General features: G+C 43.4%; 1 protein-coding gene and 1 long non-coding RNA gene across 7 annotated transcripts in view; one reads left to right on the top strand and one right to left on the bottom strand.

Moving 5' to 3' along the window:
* glra3 (glycine receptor, alpha 3) overlaps positions 1-27,896 on the top strand; it is a 199,161-nt gene that overhangs the window by 1,170 nt on the left and 170,095 nt on the right. Inside the window, exon 2 of one of the 5 annotated variants that reach the window (XM_086032405.1) lies at positions 176-216. The exons of the other annotated variants lie outside the window; for them this stretch is intronic. The gene's annotated coding sequence lies outside the window, so the exon portion shown is untranslated. The remainder of the gene's footprint in view (positions 1-175; positions 217-27,896) is intronic. 5 annotated transcript variants of the gene reach the window in all.
* LOC147145438 (uncharacterized) lies at positions 74-27,896 on the bottom strand. Of its 2 annotated transcripts, XR_015087035.1 has the most exons (4): positions 27,787-27,896; positions 3,040-3,290; positions 2,398-2,973; positions 74-196 (listed from the first exon to the last, which is right to left on the bottom strand). It is a non-coding gene; the product is annotated as an uncharacterized LOC147145438 (long non-coding RNA). The 2 variants fall into 2 exon arrangements; XR_015087034.1 differs by lacking the exon at positions 74-196 and having other exon boundaries at positions 2,184-2,973.

Genomic DNA, 27,896 nt, shown 5'->3' with positions numbered 1-27,896 from the left:
AAATATATAATAAAAGTAAAATGAAAAGAAAGAAGTCACAATATCAAATATTTCTTTATTGAGAAAGGTAGTTCAGGATTTCAATTGTTTCCATTTTCCCCATTTATTTGTTTCACATAACTAATATTACATTTTTTCTCCAATTATCTTCCTCACATCTTGGATTGTGGATCAGGGAACTTCACCTGAGTATGTGCTGTGGGTGAGAAAAAACAGGTGAAATAAAACATTACTCAAATGTTATTTTAAAGAATGCCTCGCTAATATAGCAGTGAAGCACTTTGTTTTATTTTTTTTTTTATGTTTACTAATTTGGAATACACAAATACAACAGCATAGGGGCAAAAAAAATAGCGGGAAAGACATATATCTAAACAAAAAACAAGAGCCTGTTGTCATCAGCAGGCGCCCTCGAGCTGACGGACACCCCCCCCACCTTGTGACCATTGTTATCAGACACTGTGTTGACTGGCAAGATAACAACAGAAATCATTACAGCTTTCTGACCTGAAATGTCTAAAAACAAAATGTGTTCTTGTTGAAACAGAAGATTCTGTGACATAACACTAATGCCAAACCCTTATGAGAGGGACAAAATCTCTATCAATAAAGTCAAGTTAAATGTTTCTAACTCTTTTCCTGTGTTTTTAATGTAAATAAAGACAATACAGTTGAGCACTGTACAATTGTGAACCTGTAAACTTCAGTACTATGATGTTGAATGTGTACAAACTAAAGCAAACTGCTTGTCAGTCGTGAAAAACATCTAAACGTATAAACTGAATGCAAGCATATTTCCTTTTCCTGTAATTGGACCAATACTGACAAGGCTAGGTATTAGCACGTTGTGGCAGAAAGAAGTATATCGTCACTGTCCTGTGAAAAACATGCATGTCAATTTTTTAAAAATTTTTTTATTATTATGTTCACGTGAATATGATATCTGTAATGCAGAAACTTCCTTCACATAAAAATTTTTAAATTGGGGCAAAAATGGACATACGTGTTTTTCACAGGACAGCGACGATACGGTTTCATATAAATGTAATTCTAAGTATTAATGTACTTATATATAGCCTTACATTTTATACTTTACAGACGGAACGTGTATACTTGAAGCTTCCATATGTTTATCTTAAACTTTGGTGTATACTTTTCAGTATAAGCCAAGTATATTTAAGCATACTTCTGTGAAGTTTAGAAAATAAAAAGTAAAAAGTACACTTCAAGTATACTGCCTCCATTTTAGTATAAAAAAGTTTACTTATAGTATACTTCGATAAACTACTTTTTGCTAAGGGCTGCTATGTTGTCAGTCACATTTTCTCAAAGTATTTCACGTTACGATCTGCAAAGGTATGTAAATTTATGAGCACACTTTTATTTTATACTTATACAAGACAACCATGACACACACACGCTACTTTGGGAATTAAAGGCTAATTTAAAGTCGTGATTGCCTACCAGGGTGCACGTGGCACTATACCATTAGGAAAAAGTAGTAAGAAGTATACGTTATAAAGTGGGCACTGGTGGTGCACTGGTTATCATATCCGCCTCACAGTTAAGAGGTTGCGGGTTGGAGTCCAGTGCTTCCTGTGTTGGAGTTTGCATGTTTTCCCGTGCCTGCATGGGTTTTCTCCGGGTACTCCGGTTTCCCCCCCACATTACAAAAACATGCATGGTAAGATGATCACTCTAAATTGCCCCTAGGTGTGATTGTGAGTACGGTTATTTGTTTGTCTCTGTGTGCCCTGCGATTGGCTGGCAAAAAGTTCAGGGTGTAACCCGCCCACTGCCCAGTGACAGCTGGGATACGCTCCAGCACGCCCGCGACCCTTGTGAGGATAAGCGGTTAGGATAATGGCTGGATGGATTGACGTTATAAAGTATACTTGTGTATAAGTATATAAGTGTACTCTGACCTATGTACTTGTGTGTACTACAAAGTATACTAATTTAATACTTTTTATATGCTAAATTGGAACAAATTAAGTTTATAAAAGTATACTGTAAATATACTCATTCAATAGACTACTAGTATGCAAGTGGTATACTTCTAGTCCACAGTTTAGTTTACAGGTTTATACTTTACAGGTTTGTACTACAAGTACACTCATTTATATACTACTAGTATACAAGTTGTATACTTCTATTCAACACTTTAGTTTACAGGTTCATACTTTAAGTGTGCCAAAAGGACACTTTATACACCATTATTCTTGTACAGTACATTTTAAGATATCTTACTGTACATTTCCAAATATATAATAAAAGTAAAGGTGTACACAAAAAAAGTCATGATGATATCAAATATTTCTGTATTTAGAAGGGGTAGTTCAGGATTTCAATTGTTTCCTTTTTTCCCCATTTATTTGTTTTGCTTAGTATTATTACATTTTTTTCTCTAATTATCCTCCTCACATCTTGTATTTTGGTGTCAGGGAACTTCACCTGGGTATGTGCTGTGGGTGAAAAAACACATGAAACAAAACATTACTCAAATGTTATTTTTCACCACTCGCAATTAACAAACCATAATGGGTTTTCTATACACTTCTGATTTTAACTTAAGAACAATAAGCAAAAAATCCTATAGAGGAACTGGATAAAATGAGCCACTTGAAGAGGTAGTGTACACTACAAAGTATCAGAAATCATTGCGAGTCGTTAACTCTCATAACAACTGTTATACAATGCTCTCACCAAGTATATATACCCAGCAAGAATGCCGCTGGAAAAACAGCTTTGCTCCTACGTCGAGGCCAGCGTAGAAATAACGTCACTTTCTTTTTTACATACTAAATTATTTTTAATGGATAAAATAATGTGAAATCATGGCTGAAAATGCTCAATACAAAATTCAAAATGTAGCATCAACTTATCTGTGGGCCTGTGCACACCCAGGCCCACCCATGGCTCCGCCCCTGGTTCCAAGTAGTTTTCTTCTTTATTTGTTTGATGGATCAATCACTGTAGAAGGAATGAGGGGGGGTAAATGCTGTTACAGTTTGCAGACATATATACAAATGTACTTACTTTGTATTGCTTCATACTGCTTTGAATTTTCAAGTAGCATCTTGCCCTTTTCCCCTTCTCCTTCACATTGAAGGGGCTCGTGACTGCATCCGTAAAAATATTTTGGGCTGTACATAAGGCACCTTCAACAACTGGCGTCAGTGAGGAAACCCTGCAAAAGTAGTGTGCACAGCCTACCAATCAAGCACTTTGTAGATGCGTCTTTTGATGTCTTTTAAATCCTTCCTTCTGACGTGAGCTTGTTGCTGCACCTACGGGAAACAAAAGATAAAAAGATAAATAACTGTACTGATAGCTCTGCTAAGAGTATGTTCACTCATCAAAAAGCAAGCACTCCACTAAAATCAAATTTTCACCTCATTACATTATGTACAATGTTCAAAAAATATAAATGTACCAGGGATTCAAACAGTTTGTCTTTTGGCATTAAGACCTTGCTCCACCGTCTCAAACCCTTCCGTGGTTGTTCATCTTTTGATTTTGTTTGGTGTCATATCACATTTAGTGTTCTTTAAGATCTCCATGCTGTCCCATAAGTCCATTTGGTACAACCTGACCAGCACACAGTTTTGAATGATGAAAAACAAAAAAACACATGCCTGGTGATGGTTCTTTTCAAATCAATGGTGTTTCTTTTACCAATCCTTGACATTTTTTACTTTTTTGATGTGGATATAGGGAATTTTTTGCCAAGTTCCAATCCATCGTTATGCCCCAAATTGGCGGTGCGCAATCTGTCAGTGTACCTTGATGCATTTTTTTGCCTCGGTGTGTCGCTGTTCCTTGGCCTGTCGCTGTGCTGACAGCATTATTACAATTAAGCACAGTGTGTCCACAGTGTGTGCTTAATTTTTCCTTTTTATCACATTCATTCATTCATTATCCATACCGCTTATCCTCACAAGGGTCGCGGGCGTGCTGGAGCCTATCCCAGCTGTCTTTGGGCAGTAGGCGGGGGACACCCTGAATTGGTTGCCAGCTCGCAGGGCACAGAGAGACAAACATCCGCACTCACAATCACACCTAGGGGCAATTTAGACAGTCCAATCAACTTACCATGCATGTTTTTGGAATGTGGGAGGAAACCGGAGTACCCGGAGGAAACCCACGCAGGCACGGGGAGAACATGCAAACTCCACACAGGGAGGCCGGAGCCGGGATCGAACCCACGACCTCTGAACTGTGAGGCGGACGTGCTAACCAGTCGACTACCGTGCCGCCCCCCTTTTTATCACATTTATGTTTTAATTGCATTCAAGCCAATTTATTTATTTTAATCATTTTCTTAAATTCATGCTCTTTTATTATTGAGGTTAATCCTTTCCATAATAATTAGGACTCGAGCAGCGAACTGCTGCAATGTCCCTATTGTTTTTGTAGGGATTATTATTATTAGGGCCAGAGCAGCGACCGCTGCGAGGTCTCTATTGTTTTTGTAGAAATTATTATTAGGGCCCGAGCAGCGAAAGCCGCAAGGACCCTATTGTTTTCGTAGAAATTCTTATTATTAGCGCCCGAGCAGCGAAAGCCGCAAGAGCCCTGTTGTTTTCGTAGAAATTCTTATTAGGGCCCAAGCAGCGAAAGCTGCAAGGACCCTATTGTTTTCGTAGAAATTCTTATTAGGGCCCGTGCAGTGAAAGGACCCTATTGTTTTCATAGAAGTTCTTCTTCTTCTTCTTATTATTAGGGCCCGAACAGCGAAAGCTGCAAGGAAAAGCAAAGTCCCGGTAAGTTTGACCTACGGCTACGAAACTTGGGAGGCACGTGTAGCACCCTCAGATCTACAAAAATTCTTTGTTCCCCATGCCCGAACATGTACAGGGGACTGCAGGGAGCCCAAAAAACCCTCAAATTTGTTATCAAAGGAAAGTCCTGTTAAGTCTGACCTACGGCTATGAAAACTGGGAGGCACGTGTAGCACCCCCAGACGTACAAAAGTCTTTGATACCCATGCCCGAACATGTACAGGAAGTGAGTGATGAGGGTTCTCAAGTAGAACGTTAGCCCATTTGTGAACATCTACAGGGGTCATACATTTGCCCCCAAGTCCGAGATGGTTCACCCGGTTGACTTCAAATTTGAGTTGTACCATCTCATCACATGGGACAACAATAGGGAAAAATATTTTACGTTTTACCTACATCTATGAAAATTTGCTGGTATATGTAACAGCCTAAGACCTACAAAAATGTATTTTATAGCCATGTGCTAAACCAACAATAGGGAAAAATAGTTTACGTTTTAGAAACACTATATGATGGGGGCTGAACATCAAACTTCTCGTTTCATAATTCCTTTTTAACGAAGGATTCTGGGTTGTACATTTCATAAACATCTATGAAAATTTGGTGGTACATGTAACAGCCTACAACCAATTCAGGGTGTCCCCCGCCTACTGCCCGGCGACGGCTGGGAAAGGCTCCAGCATGCCCCGCGATCCTTTTGAGGATAAGCGGTATAGATAATGGATGGATGTAACAGCCTAAGACCTACAAAAATGTCTGTAAAGCCATGTGCTAAACCTTACAGAAAATAAACCATTTTGAATTTACTTTGCAATTGTCACAATTTTTTGTGACTTTCATAGTGGTCATATTTTAACAAACTCCTCCTAGAGAATTTATCTGATCATCTTCCAACTTTGCATGCGTCATCTAAAGATGTTTAAGATGAAAAGTTATTGAAATATTTTTATTTCGTCTTCCAGGAAGTGAGTAACGAGTATTTGAAAGTACAACTTTGTACCATTTGTGCACATTTACAGGGGTCACACATTTTCCCCCTAGTCCGAGATGGTTCACCCGATTGACTTCAAATTTGGGTTGTACCATCTCAACACTTGGGACAATATGGAAAAATATCTTACGTTTTCGAAACACTATATGACGGGGGCTGATCAAGCTGAGCATCAAACTTTTCATTTCATTATTCCTTTTTAACGAAGGATTCTGGGTTGTACGTTTCACCTACATCTTTGAAAATGTGGTGGTATATGTAACAGCGTAAGACCTACAAAAACGTCTTTTTCGAGCAGTGAAAGCTGCAAGGACCCTATTGTTTTTGTAGAAATTATTATTATTATTATTATTATTAGGGCCAGAGCAGCGAAAGCTGCAAGGACCCTATTGTTTTTGTAGGAATTATTATTATTATTATTAGGGCCCGAGCAGCGAACGCTGCAAGGACTCTATTGTTTTTGTAGAAATTATAATTAGGGCCTGAACAGCAAAAGCTGCAAGGACCTTATTGTTTTTGTAGGAATCCATCCATCCATTATCGATACCGCTTATCCTCACAAGGGTCGCGGGGCGTGCTGGAGCCTATCCCAGCTGTCTTCGGGCAGTAGGACCGAATTGGTTGCCAGCCAATCGCAGGGCACACAGAGACAAACATCCGCACTCACAATCACACCTAGGGGCAATTTAGAGAGTCCAGTCAACTTACCATGCTTGTTTTTGGAATGTGTGAGGAAACCGGAGTACCCAGAGAAAAGCCACGCAGGTCGGGGAGAACATGTAAACTCCACACAGGGAGGCCTGAGCCGGGATCGAACCCACGGCCTCTGAACTGTGAAGCGGACGTGCTAACCAGTCGATCACTGTGCCGCCCTTTTGTAGAAATTATTATTATTATTATTATTATTATTATTATTTGTTATTTTTCCGACCAAATGATCACATTTTTAAACCCCTAAACATGCACGAAAACTCACCAAACTTTGCAGTCTCATTGGACTTGGTGAAAAATTTGATATTTTAAAGTCGCCGTAAACGCCGCAAAAGAATTGGCTCTGTTGCGCCACCTAGAGTAGGAAAACAAAATAGAATTCCAGCCTGTTTGACCTAGGCCTACGAAAATTGGCAGGCACGTGTAGCACCCCGAGACGTACACAAAAGTCCATTACAGCCATGGTCTAAAGTGTACAGGAAGTGAGGTATGAATTTTTGAATGTCCAATTTTGGACCATTTTTGCACGTTTACAGGGTGAGTACTTTTACACCCATTTTTTTTTGTTTTACGTCGCAATTGTTTAACAAATGGCTCGCTAGCACCCCCTAGAATTAAAAAAAAAAGCCCCGGTTGTATGTTTCACCTATATCTACGAAAATTTCGTAGTATATGTAACAGGCGAAGACCTACAAAAAAGCCTCTTGGATCCATGTGCTAACCCTAACAGGAAGTCTGCCATTTTGAATTTACTTTACAATTCGGCATCACATTGACTTTAAAGCAGCTGTATTATAATCCACATGATAATATTTTGTCTAAATTTCACACATTTGATGAGAGTCTACAGCTGAAGACATCTACAAACTAACTCTTCATTGTAGTGAGGGCACCACCTACTGGCTAAATGAAGTACATTATTCTTTCATGGTTTTCTCATGGCAGTTTAGCCAGATCTCCCTCATATTTGCTCGGAAGAGTGTTTAGGCCTTCATGATGTTAAAACACGAAGTTTGAGATTTTTCGCAAAAAGCTGTTGCCATGGTAACGAACCGTTTTCCAATAACACAATGCTGATTTTGCGAATGTAAACATGCACGAAAACTCATGATATTTTTTACACATAGAAGGCCTGGTAAATTAATCAATAATTTATTATTCAATTTTGCAATCTTTAAAAGATGGCTCGCTACCGCTCCCTAGAAAATTTATAAAAAGTGGCCCCGGTTGCACGCTTCAACTACGAAAATTTAATAGGATATAAAACAGAAAGAGAACTACAAAAAAATCCTCTTTTTGCCATATGCAAAACCTAAGAGGAAGTCCGCCATTTTGATTTTATCTTAAGGTTTGGACTCAACTTGACTACAAAAGCTGCTGTAGCTTGATCTGTTATAATTTCGATTATTCAATTCCGATGTGCGAGCATCCCGACATGCCGATACCCCAATGTTGCCAGGGCTGCGAGGGCCCTTTATAGCTGCTTGCAGCTCTAGTTAACAATTGGATTTTGTTGGATCATCTCAATTATTGGGAGTTCAGATTTGGATGGAAAAATGTTTTGCTTATAAGACCAATGAGTAATATCATTTTCATAGTATTATGATAAAAGGATGTCCTTTTCCAATTTGATCATTATCTTTTATCAGTATTCGTATTAATCGTTTCCAATTATTATTTGACTATTGTAACCATTTTATTTCACAATTGTTCATAATTATTGATTGTAGTGCGCATCTGGCGTGTTCAACATTGACTCATGATTATTGTATGATTTATTAATTCCTTTATTAAATGTTTTTGAAATTATAGAATCATCTTTGTCACCTAATTATTTTCTTTTATTTCAACCATTTGACCTTTTTTAACGAATAACTGCACCCATAATAACGGTATATGCCATAAATGAATTCAAATAGTTACTCCGGCTCAATGTAAACAAACCCGCGCATTTGAAGTGTGCGGAGGCAATTTTAGTTGTTTGCCCATTTTGCCGAGTAGGTTGAGATTAATTTAATCAGTGACATTGCTTCTTTGCAGTCATCACCAGACAACTGCTTCACACTTTCACACGGGCTGCGATGAGTCGTGGGTCCATCTTGAAAAGTGTGTTTGGATATAGTGACCTATTGAGGAGAATTGCGCTCAACAGTTTTCACTCTCCAGGCAAGGTAACCTGGGGGGCTTTTTATTCAAGTTCAAGATTTGTACACAATTTAAAACCTAAAATTACCCCCGTTTGAAGGCTTCTTTGGTTTTACCCTCTCCAAGCTCAACTGTACATGCGTTAGCATGGTGGTGGCAACAAATAAAAGAAATAATGAATAAATAAATGAATAAATAGATAATGCCCTAACAATTTTTTTTGTAGTTATACACTCTATTAGTTCTCTTTTTTCGACAAAGTTTTGTTATCTAGTTTCAGTGGAGGTTTTTTTTTTGTAGTTATCTTTGTTTTAGTCATTTTTGTTGACTATAATGACCTTTGTATGTACTTTTGTGATGTGAAATGACAACAGTCATGTCATGTGTTCAATTTGTCCGTCCTTTCTCTGAAAGCCTCCAAGTGGAGTTTTTTTCTGAAAAGTAGACAAAAATGCCTAACCAACCAGGTCAAATAGAGTACCATCGCTATAGCTTGGGAGGTAAAGAAAAGCTGCATTTACTGTATGATGGAGTACATATACTTAAATAACCCGTCTTGGAATCTGGGCCGTTCAACTTTGGGAACGGTGCTATAATGCCAATTGCATAGGTGTTGCGGACATTAATGGAGGGAATCCTCCTGATGACAGAGAGGCATATCATTCATGACTTTTTTTTTTTTTAACTTGAATGGTTTACACATTTTAGTAAACAAAATTTGGATTTGAATGCTGCCTTTTATTTATAAAATTCTGGAAAAAGTGGTGCACTCACAATTAAGATCTTTCTTGGATGAACATAATGTTATGGAGGTTTTCCAGTCAGCCCTGTTACATATTTTTAATGACATCCTCCTGGTAAATTACATTGGAGACTATGTATGTCTTGTTTTGCAACACCAAGTGGGCAATATTGGATGCGCTCTAGAGTGGTTTAGATCCTATTTGGCTGGCAGGTATTTTTCTGTTAGCCTAGGTTTCCTCTGAGTCCCGCTCTGCCCCTCTGTTGTATGGTGTTCAGGCCTAGATAGACCAAACCGACGTCGGAGGTTGTGGCATCTGAAGGCACGGTCTGATTGGTATAGTGACCACCGTCGTAGTGTCATTAGTGTTGGGGGCGTTTACGCATGTTGAATCGGCGTCGGCAGTCGGGACATTTGGTCACTCTGATTGGCTGTTAGCTAGCAAATCAGTGCTCGGAGCACCAACGGGAAGTGACAAATGCGGATAAACAGGGAGCACGCCTTCCATGCCTTAATCTTCTTACAAGTATAAGAGCGAGGGTTGACAATTTAAGTATTTCACAATACCGTGTCAAGAACGTGAGGGTTTGCTTCGTGTGGGAGTTCATCGTGAGCGAAGTATATAGCTGAATGCATTGTTTACATTTTTATAATCCGCCCCCGGCCAACAGCTTTCCGGTTGGATTTTCTAACAATGAGAAATAGTGACTACAGCCCCCGATGGTATAGAAGGGTATTACATCTTATACATCTGCAGAAGGTACTTTAATGGTCAGCGTCGCTGTCTGTCGTTTGCCTTGTATTTTTCCACTGTGACGTGCCGACAGCCAGCCGGGCGCCACAGGAGGTAAGCGTCTGTCACAGTTGGCCAACGTCGTTTTGGTCTATCTAGGCCTTTCCACAGGGTTCTATTTTGGGGCCATTGCTGTTCTCTTTGTATTTGCTGCCCCTGGGTTCCATCCCCCGAAAACACGGTATTTTCTTCCACTGCTATGTGGATGACTGTCAAATCTATGTCCCGTTGAGCAAAAAAGATGCTTTCTCCATAAGACCACTTTTGTACTGCATAGAGGACATCAAAACCTGGATGTCACTATATTTCTTAAATTTCAATGAAAAGAAAACAAAAGTTATGGTGTTCGGTCCCAGTGGCTCTTCTACATCCCACCCTGTTGACCTGGGCCCCCTGGCGTCATATTTAAAGCCAACAGTCTCAAACTTGGGTTTTAATTTGGACAGTGATCTTAAATTGGACCAGCAAATCAACGCTGTTGTAAAATCCAGTTTCTTTCACCTTAGACGGCTGGCTAAGGTAAAGCCCCTCCTTTCTCATCAGGAAACAGTCATCCATTGCTTTGTTACATCCTAGCTAGATTACTGTAATGCACTTTATTTTGGAGTCGGCCAGTGCTCTCTCAAACATCTCCAGTTAGACCAAAATGCTGCTGCTCGCCTCCTAGCTGGAGCTCGGAAGATGGAGCACATAACACCAATTCTGGCCTCCCTTCACTGGGTCACAGTGCATTTTAGGGTTCAATTTAAGATTCTTCTATTTGTCTTTAAGTCATTAAATGGCCTGGCCCCAGCATACCTCTCTGAGCTCCTCCACTCCAACGCAGCTTACCACAGCCTCAGGGCTGTGGACCAGGCGCTGCCCGAGGTGCCGCGGCCTAAGGGGAGCCTTAGAGGGGATCGAGCCTTTTCGGCTGCTGGTCCTTCCCTTTGGAATGACCTTCCATTGGATGTTAGGCAAGCCCCCTCTCTGCCTCTTTGAAAACCCCGTTGAAGACACATTTCTATTCTTTGGCTTTTGATCCGACCTGAGACTGACACATTTTTGGCTGTTTTCCGGTGTCTATTGTATATAGATAGTGTTTATTAGGGGTGGGCGAACTGGCAAAAATATCATATCACGATCACAGCTCAAACGCAGGTCTAGTACTTTGAAGGGTCTTTTAAACCCCTCGTTTTCCACTGTTTTAATGGGAATCATTTCTTCAGCAAGGTAATAAGTCATTGCCTCAGTTACTTCTGTACACTGCTAGCTTGTTTCTCCATATGGAGTGCTCTTGTTAAATGACTGTGTTACCGTGGGTTGCGTTAGTGTTGGAGCTAGCGGCTGCCTCTGGCTACCATGTGTCTGATCTCCGTTTGCTTTGGCTGTCGGCGCTGACATCCGAACCGAGTCTCTGCAAACTTTGCAAATAACTGGTTTGCGCTTTCTCCTCCGAGGAAAAGCCAAACCGTATCGACACTGTGGATGTGGAGTTTCTTTTCGGGACCAACTCTGCTTCGCCTGGTGACTTTCCGCTATAGCTTCCCGCTATAACAAACAAACAGGGAGGCGGGGAATGTCACGTACCGTGCACTGTGTGTGCTGTGATTGGTTGGTCGGGTATATGCGTCAGCAGCTTTGTGCCGCCATTGAGCTAAACTGTTTAGAATGTGCCATGTAGACGATCAAACGATTTTTTGGCTTTATGAGATCGTGAACACGTTAAACCTCTTAACGATCTAATATCGTCATATCGCCCACCCCTAGTGTTTATGTTAATTTATTGATTTCATTTGTTGTATTATGGCTATTTTGTTGTTTGTATGTAAAGTGCTTTGTTACAGCTCTAGCTGTTGTGAAATGCGCTATACAAATGAACTTGTATTGTATTATATTGTATTGTATCTATCTGGGCCTCTCTCTGCTGGGCTGAGTTGCCGGGAGAAAAAGGCACAGGGATTCAAGTTGTGGGTGCTGGGATCCCTCTGGGACAATATAGCTCTAACTCTGGTGTCAGACGCGTCCACCTCCACCACAAATTGGAGGGATGGGTAAACGTGAAAGTGTCTTGAGTCTGGCAAAAGCCTTGGCTGCCTCAGGGGTCCAACAAAAAGAAGACTTGGTGTATTTGAGTTGAGTTAAAAATTTGCAAAACCCAGGAACCGTTGGAGCACCTTAAGAATGCTCAGAGTAGGCCAGTTGGTGACGGCCTCAATTTTAACTGGGTCTGGCTTAAGGGGTCCTTTGGCGATGATGAAACCCAAGAATCTTACAGAACGGATATGGAACTCACACTTCTATGGTTTGACATAATTTTATTTTCAAGAAGTCTGAAAGACCAACTTAACCTGCTGGCGATGCTCCTCGAGGGAACGGGAAAGATAAGAATATAATCTAGGCAGTTGAAAACAAAGCGGTTCAGCATGTTACGGAAGAGCTCTAAGGCGCTGGAATACTGCAGGGGCGTTAGTGAAGCATGACCAGATACTCAAAATGACAGAGAGGAGTGTTGAAAGCTATCTTCCACTCATCACCTTTACGGATACGGATGCGGTAGTAAGCATTTCGGAGATCCAATTTGGTGAAAATTAGAGCTTGACAGAAAGGCTCGAAAGAGGGATCTTTGAGAGGTAAAGGGTACTTGTTTTTGACAGTTATCTTGTTAAGGCCCCGGTTGTCTGTACATTGATGAAGTGTATTGTCCTTTTATATAAAGAAAAAATCCTGCTCCTACGGGGGAGGTTGACGGGCGGATTAGAACAGAAACCAGAGAGTCAGCAATGCAATTCTCCATGGCCTCCCTCTCGGGCCGAGACAAATTATACAACTTGCTGGATGGAAGGTGAGTGTCAGGTAGTAGGTCAATGGCAAAACCATAAGGTCGATGTGGAGGAAAGGCATGAGCTAAATCTTTTGCTAAATGGCGGCACTTTAGAGAGGTCAGGGGGTTCGGGGTTGGAGTGTGGTTTCTTAAGTCGACTTGAGGAAGCGCAGATCCAAGACACATCGAGTGACAGTGGGTGCTCCAACCCAAGATCTCTCCTACAATTCAGTCAGTTAGTGGATTGTGGAGCTTTAGCCAGGGCAGACCTAGAATGGCAGGACATGAGGGAGATGGAGTAACAAAAAATATAATTAATATTTTATGATTCCGTGAGATTGTGACCGAAAGGGGAACAGTACAAGGAGTTACTCGAAAAATTAATCTACCGTCTCCCGCTTCTACAAATTTAGGAAACATGAGAACGTTAGCTTGTTTCACAAAGGTTTGATCTGCAAAATTATCATCTGCTCCGGAATCAATGAGAACCTGAGGATGGCGAGTACTATAATTATAAGTTAAATTGGCTGAGAAAATGAGATGGGAAGCAGAGCGAGGGGAAGAAGTAGTTTGGCTTACCAGTGTGTCCTCCATCCCTGATTAGCCTATTCTTTTAGCCTTAGTGGACAGGAGACAACCAAATATCCAGCTTTACCGCAATAGAAGCACAGTTTGTCTCTCAGACGCCTCTGGCGTTCCCTTGGAGTCTAACCAATTTGGACTCTTCCGGATCCGGCGCCGCGCGAGTGGCAGCCCGCTACAGTAGCTCCGGCTCATCGGTGAGCCTTTTCGTGTGTTTTTGTTCCTTAATATTACTCTACCTCATACCTTTTTCATATAGTTGATAGTCGTAACTTGCGTAGCAATGGACACCCAAACTGCGGTATTCTTACTGCTGCTGATGGCTATTTTTTGCGCGATCGTGTCCGGCGACTTGGCTCGGAGCCGCGCCCCCATTGTCTACTGCCGGAATCAGCTGTTAGCACTCCGTGCTAACCCTGCGCCGGCTCCCGAGGCGAGACCCGATATCCCCCGTGAGCTGAGGAGGAAGAGACGGGGATCTCGTGCGGGGGTTAAACGCCGGGAAAGGAGGAGACGATACCATCCCGTCCTCCCGTCTGTTATCATGGGGAATGTTAGATCGCTCCCCAACAAGATGGACGAGCTAGCGGCGCTTACCCGGCATGAGAGGGACTTCCGGGAGGCTAGCCTGATGCTATTCACGGAGTCGTGGCTAACAGCGCTAATGCCGAACGCGGTCGTAGAATTGGACGGCTTCCAAATCATACGCGCGGACAGGACGCTGGAGAGTGGAAAGAGGAAAGGAGGAGGGCTGGCTGTGTTTGTGAACGATAGATGGTGTAATCCTGGGCACATCACGATTAAGGAGCAGCTTTGCAGCAGGGATATTGAGCTGCTAGCTGTTGGCATGAGGCCATTCTACATCCCGCGAGAGTTTAGTCATGTGATCGCGGTGACCGTCTACGTCCCACCAGCTGCCAGCAGCGACACAGCCTGTGATGTCTTGACTGCAGCAGTGAGCAGGCTACAAACACAGCACCCAAATGCCCTGATACTCATCTCTGGTGACTTCAATCATGCCTCCCCTTCCTCCTCTCTGCCTTCATTCACACAGTATGTCACCTGCCACACCATAGACAATAAAACACTGGACCTTTTCTATGCCAACACCAAGGAGGCATACACATCACTGCCCCTCCCCCCGCTGGGCAAAGCTGATCACAACCTGGTGGCTCTCCAGTCTGTGTACAAACCTCTGGTCCGCAGGCAGCCAGCTGTGACCCGCACAGTTCAGAGATGGTCTGGAGAGGCCGAGGAGGCCTTAAAGGACTGCTTCAGCACAACTGTGTGGGAAGTATTCAGCGCTGCTCACGGGGAAGACATTAGTAGTCTAACGGACACTGTTACAGACTATATAAATTTCTGCATGGAGAACACCATACCCACCAGGACAGTAAGGTGTTTCTCCAACAACAAACCCTGGATCACACCAGACATAAAAGCTCTCCTGAAGGAGAAGAGGAGGGCTTTTGCGTCAGGCAACATAGAGGAGCGGAAGACTGTGCAGCGCCAGCTGAGGAGGAGGATCAGAGAGGGGAAATGGTCCTACAGGAAGAGGATGGAGGAGCAGCTGCTGCAGAATAACGCCAGGGGAGTCTGGAGGGGCCTGAAGACCATCTCAGGCCACGGACAACCCAAGACCCGGACTGGGGGCGACCTGCAGTTGGCAAATGAGCTGAACCTCTTTTTCAATAGGTTCGATCAGATGCCTGCCTTCACTCAGTCTCTCCTGCTGCAGCCTACACCTACTCCTCCTGCTGGGCGTGTCGCCCCCTCCCCCCTTTTCTCCACAGTCTCCAGCTCCCAGCTACACCAGATAGCCACCACTCCCTCCTGGCCAGCCTTGGCCTTCACAACATCTCAGGTGAGGAACCAGCTGAAGAAGATGAAGGCGAGGAAGGCAGCGGGTCCAGATGGCATCAGCCCCCAGCTCCTCAAATCCTGCGCAGACCAGCTGTGTGGAATTGTCCAGCACATGTTCAACCTGAGCCTGAAGCTGGGCAGGGTCCCCCAGCTATGGAAAACATCCTACCTGGTCCCGGTGCCAAAGACCCCCCACCCGAAGGAGCTCCACACTTCAGACCAGTGGCGCTGACGTCTCACCTGATGAAGACCCTGGAGAGACTGGTCCTTGTCCACCTGCGCCCCCTGGTGAGCTCCTTAATGGACCCACTCCAGTTCGCATATCAGCCTGGCATCAGTGTGGATGATGCCATCATCTACCTCCTCCACACTTCACTCTCCCACCTGGAGAAGGCGGGGAGCACTGTGAGGATCATGTTCTTTGATTTCTCCAGTGCTTGCAACACCATCCAGCCCACCCTACTGGGAGACAAGCTGAAGCGGGCGGGGGTGGCGCACCACCTCACCACATGGATCCAGGACTACCTCACAAACCGGCCACAGTATGTGAGGACACAGGACTGTGTGTCTGATGTGCTCCTCTGTAGCACGGGGGCCCCACAGGGAACTGTCTTGGCTCCCTTCCTGTTCACCCTCTACACCTCGGACTTCAACTACAACACCCTTACCTGTCACCTTCAGGAAGTTCTCTGATGACTCTTTGATTGTCGGCCTCATCACAGGCGGAGATGATCGGGAGTACAGAGAACTTACTCAGGGTTTTGTGGACTGGTGCCAGCAGAACCGCCTCCTGATCAATGCGGGGAAATCCAAAGAAATGGTGGTGGATTTCGGTAGGCGCCAGCACTCTTCACCTGCACCAGTGAATATCCGGGGAACAGATGTTGAGAGAGTCTCAACTTACAAGTACCTGGGTGTTTATCTGAATAATAAACTGGACTGGTGCGACAACACAGACGCCCTCTATAGGAAGAGTCAGAGCAGACTCTTTGGGGTTCACGGGACACTCCTCAAGAACTTTTATGACTCGGTGGTTGCATCGGTCATCTTCCAGGGAGTGGTCACCTGGGCAGGCGGCGTCTCGGCCCGGGACAAGAAGCGGCTGGACAAACTGGTCAGGAGGGCCGGCTCTGTCCTGGGCTGCTCCCTGGACTCTGTGGACTCGGTGGGGGACAGGAGGATGTTGGCCAACCTGTCATCAATGCTGGACAACCCGGACCACCCCCTCCAGGGCACCCTAACAGCACTCCACAGCTCCTTCAGTGACAGACTGTTACACCCTTGCTGTGCAAAGGAGAGATTCCGCCGTTCCTTCTTGCCTGCTGCTGTCAGACTCTTTAACAAGAACATTGTGTAGTCTCTACAAACTGGCGGACATTAGTGCAATAGTGCAGTCCTGCACCTGAGCTCTTATCGTGCAATACCCATTATTCCCCACTACTGTAATACCGTGCAATACTCAACATTCCCCACTCGTGTTAGTCTAGTTTTATTTTTATCCAATGCTGTCCCTTACATTTCACTACAGCACTGCAGCACTGTCACTTACTTAGAGTATTTTTCCTCTGTACTATGTACAGGCCAAAATGAGTTCCTCATACTTTTTATGTAGATGTACGTTGGTGTGTATATACATATGTGTATATACACATGTTACTGCGTATATTTATATAGGTTTGATCCTGAATGTTTGCCGTCAATGTTATACATTAATGGCTACATTATGCCGCCGTCTGTGTGACCTATATCTTTGCTGCTGTAACAATGAAAATTTCCCCACTGTGGGGTCAATAAAGGCATTCTTATCTTATCTTATAACAATGCTTGCCTCCCTGCGAAGACGTAGACAGCCTGTGATGGTTAGGAAAGAAAACCACGCCCCAAAATTGGGCGGGCCAATTTGCGGCTTTAGTCATCACAAAAAGCCCAGAAATGACTACAGATTCTTTTAGGGGGGGGATTTTAGTGCTGAAATATTCTTTTCATACAGACCTATAAGATATAAGTGTTGATGTTCAGCCCAATCAAGTGTGTCTTTAAACACACACACTCAGAAAACAGTCGCCGAGTTGAACCAACAAATATAAACGCATGCACGTACTCACGCACACACACACGAGCAAGCAAGTCAAACGTGACATCCTGGATGAGCGGTTAACATTCAGTTTACACACTTTTAGTCCTCATCATTCATAACTAGCCTGTATTCCCGAGGAATGTTGCACAAACTATGACGGCTTATTAGTGTGACGACAGGATGCAGCCAACATGAATAAAGTCACAAGTCTACATATCACAGCGATGAATGAGTGGGAAAATACACTTTTCGGAAAATTGCAGTTTTGTTATTCAACTTCATTCTGAATACGGTGGCCAATGTATGAGAATGGGTGTTGTCATGACGACGTCTTTCTCTCACTGGGTGACACTTCGTCACACGTCACATATCAAATACATTTTTTCTCATTCTGATTCCTCTAGTAGTTGGCAGTGGTACACCAGTACTTACTGCAGCTCAAAATGTCACATCATTATGGAATAACAGCAGAGGCATTTAAATGACATAAATATTCCCAAAATCAATGTAAGTCTATACATAATATTTTGTTCTTTATTGTTAAATTTTGTTGTAGAATATCATTATGTTTTGCAGAAGCTGTATTTAGCAATTTAAAAGAGATGTTCACAAACGTGTCTATCTACACAATTGGTCTGTGAAGGAAGTGCAGATTCAAAATATTTTTGTAGAATATCGTCAAATTATCGTAAACCACTTTTTGGAAAAAAATATCAAGATTTTTTTTGCCCATATCGCCCACCCCTAGGTTTGACTGAGTTTTTTGGTGTACGGCAGGTTTAGGTGAATGATAGAGTTAGACAGCTTTAAATAAATAAATAAATGCACACAGTAAATTTTGTAGAGTACGTTTTACTCTAAAAAGACTATTTGGTCCCAGTAAAGAGTAAAATTTAAGTAAAATATTCAGCGTAAAATTCACCGTGGGAATTTTAAATATATATAGAGCACTTGTAGGTGACCAGGTGCTGCCAGTTTGTACTCAGAGTTGTTCGCTACAGTTTGGAAGAAATGCTTTGCATGCTTCTTTTGGAAGGAATGTATTTACTAACTGATGTATTTGTGTCTATTGTGTCAATGTAACATAAATGCTTTAAGGCAACCAGTTTCCTCAAATGTATTATCTATAAATTGCCACAGTATATGGCTCAAGGGGCAACATTTGCCTAAAGGATTGAAGTACTTTATATAGACAAGTTAGGTTTACTCATTTCAAATACATTTGGATAAATGCACCTCACTAATTGGTTTAAGTTCATTGAATTAAATTCAATTGGAATATTAACTTGATTCATTTGTGTTACTTAAACAAGAAATATCTGAGTTGCTTGTCGGCAAGTCAGATTTCAAGTTGTTTGAGGTATTTGAACCTAAAGGAATTATTGCAATCAGTTTTATCAAATGGCAGGTCACTGATAGTGTAGTGGTACACACGCCTGCGTTGTGTGCGGGCAGCGTGGGATCGATTCCCGCTCAGTGATGGTGTCTGTGTGTGCTCTGTGACTGGCTGGCGACCAGTTCGGGGTGTAGTCTGCCTTCGCCCGTTGACAGCTGGGATAGGCTCCAGCACCTCCCCGCGACCCTGTATAGGCTAAGCGGTTTGGAAGATGACATGACATGACAGTTTTCTCAAATGGATTGTGTAGCTCCAAGATGTCACTACTACAATGTAATAATTTTATTGAATGAAATACAACTGAGTACATGTAACCTACATGGCAACATTTGAGTGAAAGAGACATAACTTCATTCATAGTTGTGTTGACTCGTTTAAAATCTATTCGGATAAATGCAACATATTTTTTGTGCAAGTTCATTGAACTTATTTCACTTGTGTAACTTAAACAGTAAACACTTGAGTTATTTGTAGGCAAATCAAATACGTCTTTAATTTTAAATTAAACTTCAATGAATCTTTGCAATCGGTTTCCTAAAACCATTTGAGTTGAGACAGTAACTAATAAGGTTTTACATTATTTATTTATATACTTATATATATATATATATATATATATATATATATATATATATTGTACAAAATTTGGTCCATATTGCACAGCCCTAGTAGTTGAGTTTTTGTAGTTGGATAAATACAAAGTTTTGAAATTAATGGATAATCATATTCTGTCTTCCCTATTGTTTAGCAATTAGCTTTACAGATAGCTAACAGCTTTTCCAATTAAGACCAGGAAGCTTCTTGCTGTTTTGGCACTTTACTGGATGTTAACTGTAAAACTGTAATATACAAAACATAGTGACACATTACAATCATGTTATAAATAGTTTGAAACAATATAGACTTGAATCAGCCACCGACATTAGCTGCAAACCCTAAAAACCGTGATCTTTTCCAACCGTTAGCATAACCGTTAGTGTACCGTTAGCATATTGCTAATTTATGTAGACGATGCTAGCGCTATCTTGCGACTAGTAACTTATATCAAACACTACTTACAATAGTATACTCATAGACAGATATTTCTGTAGCCAAAATCACACTCTATAGCCGGGGTGTCAAAGTCTAATGGACTGAGGGCCAAATAAAAAAATTCCTCCCCACACAGCTCCAACTCCCTGGCATCCCGCCGGTCGCAGTAGCTGCAGGCGCCAACAGCACATGGATGCCGGGAAAGTGCATCAGCATTGAGGTGCTGAGCTCCAGCCCGATGTACCACAGTAAAGTGGAACGCCTGCAGCTCCTCCAGCCACCGTGCCACTTGGCCTTCTGGTTCCCTGAACGACATCATCGCTGCAGCGCAGCATGATCCGTCCTGATGGTGAACGGAACGCCGCATAGGTAGTACTTGAAATGACGCGCAGCCAAAACAACGGCCAGCAGTTCACGTCTGGTGACACAGTATCGTCGTTCACTCTTATTGAAAATGCGGCTGAAGTAGGCCACCACTCGTTCACCTTCCAGCCCCACCTGTGACAACACCGCCCCCATGCCGACATTGCTAGCGTCCGTATCCAACACAAAAGACAAGGCTGGATCAGGTGGAGTGAGAACAGGAGCATTGATGAGGGCATTTTTCAGGCTGGAAAATGCCTCCTGACAGTCCGGCGTCCACAAAAAGGGTTGGTTGTCCTGAAGAAGCTGGAACAAGGGCGCCCTGATGCAAGAAAATCCTCTCACAAACCGTCTGTAATATGAGGAAAGCCCCCAAAAAACTCTTAAGCTGCTTCTGATCTTTTGGGGCTGGCCAGTCTTTGATGGCGCTGACCTTCTCCTCCAGTGTGCTGATGCAGTCTCCATTCACTCGGTGACCCAGGAACTCCACCTCTCGCCGCATAAAGTGGCACTTTTCTGGGTGCAGTTTCAGTCCAGCCGCAGCAATTCTACCCAGCACCAGCCTCAGAGACTCCAACGCAGTCTGGAAGGACTCACCGTGGACGAGGACATCGTCCAAATACACCAAGCACTCTTGCCGCGGAATGTTCGAGAGCACTGTGTCCATCAAGCGCTGAACGTTCCTGGTGCATCGCAGAGTCCAAAACTCATTACTTTAAACTGCCAGTGTCCTCGGGGGGGGTGCAGAACGCTGTCTTAGGTCTGGACTCAGCGGTGAGGGGGGCCTGCCAGTAGCCACTGCGCAGGTCGAGCGATGAGAACCACGCAGACCCAGAGACCAGATCCAACGTCTCATCTATCCGCGGGAGCGGGTAGCAGTCCTTCCTTGTCACTTTTTTGAGCGGCCTGTAGTCCACACAGAACCACGTCTGGTCTGGTACTTTTCTTTCTGGGAACCATGACCACGCCAGACGCCCACGGGCTGTCGGAAGGCTCTATAATTCCCGCCTCAAGCATGGCACGGACCTCCTGATCCGCAGCCTCCTGCTGGGCCAGAGGCAGGCGTCGGGGCCGCACATTAACTGGTCGCACGTCCCCGGTGTCAATGTGGTGCTCAACCAAGTGAGTGAGGCCCACCTCATTCTCACTGAGGGCAAAAATGCTCTCAAAGTCCCACAGCACCTGCCACAGCTGCTCCCGCTGCTCGACATCCAAGCCATCACAGTTCTTTTCCCAAATGAACTGTATCGCCTCTGCCCGGTTCTCTGCTAGGCGACCCGGGGTTACATTCCCTGGCATGGCTGGGCTGGCCGTCACTGCCCCCCCCCCCCCCCCCCCCCAAGGGCCATCCGTCACGGGGTGAGGGAACTCTACCCGATCTACCGTCGACTGCCTAGGAGCTGGTGCTGCAGCTACCCTGGTCGGGCTGGGTAGGATCATCCCCACCTGCAGCTTACCTGCTGCAAGGTCAGCAGTGTTGATGATTACCCCCGAAGTACCAGCCCCACACGGTGACCATTCGGCAGGTTGAGCACCCCAGCTCCTAAATCCACCACACATTTTGCAGCTTTCAAAAAGTCCCGACCCAGAATACATGGGTCACTCACGTCCGCCACCCAAGCTGAGTGAGTCGTCGACAAACCCCCCAAAACAAACACAAATGTCCCTCTGCCTCTAATGGGGGCCGTTTCACCGGTCACTGTCCTCAGTTTTGTAAAGGTCGATTCTAAGACGGTTCCCACTGGCACAACGTCAGGCCTCACACTCGTGGCTGAGGACCCAGTGTCCACCAGGGCTGTGCAAGAAGTGTCCCCAATCTGCACGCGAACATGACTGGGGTCCCCTACGTCAGTCCATCCCACCGTTACAACGGTCTCATCCTGGACATAGGGGTCCCTGCACATAGCGCCAGCACATGCAGGTTGCACCTGCCGGTTAACGACTGGAGGGGTCCGCGTCATCCGGGCTACACGGACCCTTTTTCGTTTCCCTGCTGATTTAGCAACTTTGGGCAGCGCCGCAGAAGGTGACCTGGCTGTCCACACCCCCAGCAGACAACAGGGCGTGCACGTCGGCCACTTCCATCCTCATGCTGTGCTGAGCGAGTATTAATTGCACACACCAGCTCCTCCACCCATGCCGGTCTGCGCTCCTCCCCTTCCGGGAACGACGTTGCCGAAACGTCTGCAGCGCCCCCTTGGCTGCAATCTCCCTCTCCGTGGTGAGAGCAAGCGCCTCTTCCAGGGCTGCCGGGTGAGCAAGCTGGACATGCAGCCGCAGCTCATCTGGTCTGAGGGCTTGGATGAACTGATCACGTATCAGCTAATTTTGTATCTCATTTGGCATTCCAGCTTACGCGCGCCGACCCAGGGTCTCGATCTCATGCGCGAGATAACGGAGCGGCTCCCCCGGATGTCGATCACGGTGCTTTGAACTCACAGCGCAGGGAGTCTCTCAAATTAAACTCCCCAAAGCGCCTCTGCAAAGCACCCACCAGCGCGCTGTAATCGAGTCTCTCTTCAGGGCTCAGCAGCAGCAGACAGCATGTGGCATCCTTCGTCAGCGAAAGCGCCAACTGCACCGCTTTCGTCTTCTTCGGCCAATCCGCGGCATCAGCCACCAACTCAAACTGTGCTCTATACGCCTCCCAACTTCCCTTTCCGGAGAATTTAAGTGCCTTCATAGCGGGCCACGCGAGGCCCAGAGCACCGCCATGCACGTTCACATTCTCGTCCACGGCGGCAGCTGTCGCTCCGTCATAGCGTAGCCCCGTTTTGGCGGGCTCACACTCATCTTGGCGCGGAACAGCAGCGTTATGGCGCTCTCGGTGCAACTTGACTCAGGCATATCAATCACGCAATCAGCTTCTTCATTCACCTTTCGTCGAATAAGGGGATCGCCGAACATCCTCAAAGCCGAGCGTGCGACGAGTGAATCCGAAACTTCTGACACACACAAATGTAATGCCCCTCGAATTGGTCAAAGATGCACACAGTCGCTGATGCAGTCTGATCGTCGTTTTAACAGATCGTCACGGAAAAAAGAACACATTCACACGAGCTGCTGGTGGCCACAACTCACGCCCATGCGCTCAATCATACCCCACGCTCTTTTCCCAACTTTCCTCCTAACCTCCTCGTCCCCTCGCTATGACGTCACTCACTACTCATAGGCCCAGCCAGCACATTCACAAAACAAGGAACAGATATTACACTATTTATGCTATTATGTACAGCTGTTACCTGACACGAACTTAAATGACTAAACTCGCCTTTAAACATTTACACACAAAAACAAACGTGGTGAAACAGGGGCAATCTGCACCTACTGAGTTTGCTGGCACGAACAAACTACGAGCTGTGTCGAAGGAGGAAAGAGAAAAAAAAAGTCACTCACTATCAACACTTAGCGCTCGAATAGCGTTCAATGCTTGCTCCCAGTGTGGGACATCTCAGCACTACGTCAAAACTCAATGAATTCATATCAATATCAAATGTCAACAATTACTAATAGTAAAACAACGTGAGATTTCTTAATAAAGCGTGTTTTACTCCGAATAACTTTTCACCACAATTCGATTCTGAAAGCCACGAAACAGTGATGTGAAGTCATTAGTCGGCACATAGACGACCGAAGGACGATCCTCGCAAAAGTAGCGGTAATGTTCCTTATTTTATTTTATTTTTTTATTTAGCAAACACAACAGCCAGGGGGTGACAAACACAGATGCAAAGAAAAATATTACAGAAATAGTGTAACGAATTTGGTTATCTGTGTTGTGGTCGAATTTGTATTTTGCCGGGTTGTGTTGTTTCCGAGGTTAATGAATTCATCGCGCGGCTCGCTGGATGGGAGGTTATGCGAGCGATAGTGGCGGAGGACGAAGAGGAGAGCTTGACTGAACGGTTGTCGTACTGTATTGGCGTCAGCTGCGGTCCACAGTAGCCGGTTGGACTAATAAAAATGTGATATTTCAACTATGTCTGTGTTCTTGGAAGACGCTACAATATATTTTAAAATGTGACGTTATCGGCTGACACGAAGGACCCAATTACATCTACTATCCACAGGGCCGGACCTAATAATAAAGCAATATCATCTCAGGGGCCGTAGAAAACCTTCAGGCCTTAAAGAAGAAGGTTGACTTTTGACATATTCGCTCTCCAGGCTTCAACAATTTGGATTAGCGATGTAGGAGCATTGGCTGCATTACCATGCATTACGGTAGCACTCGAGGGTCAAAACACATAAAAACTAAAAAAAAATAACACTTTCTCCACAAGAGGTCGGTACAACACTTTAAATAATTGTGATTTTAATCTTAAATCAAAATCATGGATATATTTCCTTCATCCTCCAGCCCTACCATATGCAGGGGAATGCAGAGTTGAAAGGACTTTTGTCAGGTAATATGGTATCCTTCTTGTGATTGGCTACAAGTCATCCCTTAGATTATTCAGAAGCTCCAAAATCACAACCCTCAATAGACAATATGTTGCGATAATTTTTGTTTAACATGTTGACACTAGCAGAAATGTTCTCCCTGGTGCCTCAAATTTTTGCCTGTGCCATGCTTCCATGGCTGTGCATGCTGACCTGCCTTTTTGTATTTAAAGATGCAAAATCAGCTATTATAATTTTTACCAGGTTTGATAAATCACACCATTGCATGTGCATATACTCCTTCCTGAAAGCACAAAATGAACTGCGCGGCACTATTGACCATTTGGCAGGTTGTCACACCTTTAAAACGTTTAGTCTTTTGTGTAATAAATGCTGTACACGAATGTTCCTTAATTAGTAGGCATATTTGACAAAAATGTTTCCTTATCATCACTCTGTATTGTTTAGCTTTGTGTTCTACTGACTGCTTTCTAGTTAATATGCGCCTAAAAGACAGTTTTAGATTTCAACAAATGCTGTTAGTATGAAATGAAAAAGAGGTGGATGGCAAGAGATGTTTGGGGAGGGAAAAACCTACATAATGCATTGCATGCGTGCACGCAAAGAGTCATGTGTCTCTCTTTCATGTTTTAGTAATGGCGTCTGCTGCCTTTGTCCATGATAAGCTCTTGTAAGCCGCTAGCAGCATTTTCAGGTCTTCCTGTCAGGTGACAATGTTGAATGTTAGTTTGTGTGCTATATGATTTTTTTTCCCATTAGATGTTGTTGACAATATGCCAAGGAAGCAATGAGAAAAATCATGGCTTGAAATAACTTTGTTTTTAAATTAAAAATGTGTTCAGTTCACTGTTACTTCAGACTTTTTGTTTTGTCATAGCAATGGGGCACCATGACTGAAAGTGGCAGTGTGTCAGATGAAATCCTGCCTCACAACAGAGAATTTCTTCAATATACATGTACCTGTCATGTGATGGTTTGAGAGCATAATCACTTCTCCTTAATTTTGAATAGTGATGGGATCTATAGTTTCATTAAAGAGAGCCGCTCACCTAAGAGAGCCATTCAAAAGACTGTCTCTTTTGTTTTTAAGCATTGTTTTTAAACGTCAATGTTTTACCCGTAAAATAAACACTGAGAATAGTGATACATCGCAGTTCATTTTATACTTAGTGATAAGGGTGGGCAATATGGGCAAAAAAAAAAAAAATCTCGATATTTGTTTTTTAAAAAACTCGATAATGATAAATTGATGATATCCTACTATCCTACAAAAAATGCTTTAAATCTGCACTTTCTTCTCACAGACCAATTGTGTAGATAGACAGCGTTTGTGAACAACATCTTTTTTAAATTGGTAAATACAGCTTCTGCAAAACATAATTATGTTCTACGACAATATTTAACAATAAAGAACAAAAAATTATGGATAGACTTACATTGATTTTTGGGAATATTTATGTCATTTAAATGTCTCTGCTGTTATTCCATAATGATGTGACATTTTGAGCTGCAGTAAGTACTGGTGTACCACTGCCAACTACTAGAGCAATCAGAATGAGAAAAAGGTGTTAACTACAGCAATCAGAATGAGAAAAACATTATTTGATATGTGACGTGTGACGAAGTGTCACCCAGCGAGAGAAAAAAAGACATCGTCATTACAACAACCATTCTCATACATTGGCCACCGTATTTAGAATAAAGTTGAATAATGAAACTGCATTTTACAGAAAAGTGCATTTTGCCACTCATTCATTGGTTATAAAATCATGCAAATAATGTTTAAAGCAAAAACTCAATCTCTTCCTCAAATCTCTTCCTCACTCTATACAAAAGCTCTTTGAAATCCTGTGCAAAAAGCAGTTAAGGGAATTAAAATGAGATGTGTTTCTATTGTCGGGGTGAAATATTGGAATGATGCAAATATACATTGGAAAACCTGTGAATCACTTTTATTTTTTTTAAAACTTGTTCGCAAACTATTTAGGAAAGTTGCAGAGAATGATTTAGACGATTATTTATTTATTGCTATTTTGTTTTGTCTTGTGTTTGTATAAAATGTAAATAGGTAAATGCAGTTTTACATTGCCTTAAGGGGGAGAAAAAGCCAGGCTTAAATAAGCTTTAGCTTCTGCCTGTGCCATTCTGTCATGGGACATATGATTGTAACTGTTATGTTGTGCATATATTATGGATGGTAATGATGACTGATGACAGAATAAACTATCTACTACTACTACTAAAAATCGGGAACTGAAAATCGAATCGAATCAGGGTTTGAGTGAATCGTTGAATCCCTAATGTGAGTTTATATGTGTCTAAAGCTGTTTGAGCACCGTATGACACCGTATGATGTAGATTTTAATCAAATTGTTAGAGCTGGGTATTCTGTCAGAATGACGGACCGGTCTTTCAGTCCGTCACTGCCAGACCTGCGTTTCGCTGACGTTAGACGATAGGTGAGGGAAAAAAAAAAAGACAGACTAAGTAGGGAGGGAAGTGGGCTGACATCCAAGCAACATCTGTTTAGATATGTATCTTGTTTATCCCAGCAAGAAAATACCAAGCCGAAAGCTCAAAATAAGCTTTTTTGCATCTACGTAATTTGTGCCCGTCAACAACGCCGTTGAAATGCAAAACTGGGAATGGGCCGGCGTGTTTGTGGGGGAAAAAGCAGAGCTGAAAAAGGTTATGAAATTACTGACTGAACATGAACTTGTTAACGCCCGTCACCAGTGATGGGGGTACAGTAGTATATCACATTTACGAAGTAATATAGCAATGTAATACAGGTAGTCCTCACATTACGACGTATGTGACCTACTACGTTTCAATTTTACGACGCCCGTGCCTCCTCACCCATTTTGTCCCCAGCACCTTAGTGACTACATTTACATGCAGTCAATATTCGGGTTAAAGTCAGAATTCTGATTTCTGAAACATTCTGAATATCCCGTTTACTTGATTGAGCGGACAGAGTTGCTCCGGCATTTGAATAATCCACTGTGTACGGTGACACACGGCGTCATGACTCAAATGGACCTTATTTCCGCTTGTTACTCTCAACTGTCAAAAAACACTTGATATTCATGTCACTCACCACATGAATGAAGCGGACGGTTTCTTCCTCGCTCTAAAAGTGTGCTTTTGTGCTGTGTCTCTGAGCTTGTTTACCTCTGCTTGTGCATTTGCGATGGGTTTGCACTGAAC

This window comes from Filicampus tigris, chromosome 6 (assembly GCF_054856515.1).
Source record: "Filicampus tigris isolate MCC_2025a chromosome 6, RoL_Ftig_1.0, whole genome shotgun sequence".
NCBI lineage: Eukaryota > Metazoa > Chordata > Actinopteri > Syngnathiformes > Syngnathidae > Filicampus > Filicampus tigris.
Note: the sequence above shows the minus strand (reverse complement) of the source record. Positions and strands in the feature narration are given on the sequence as shown.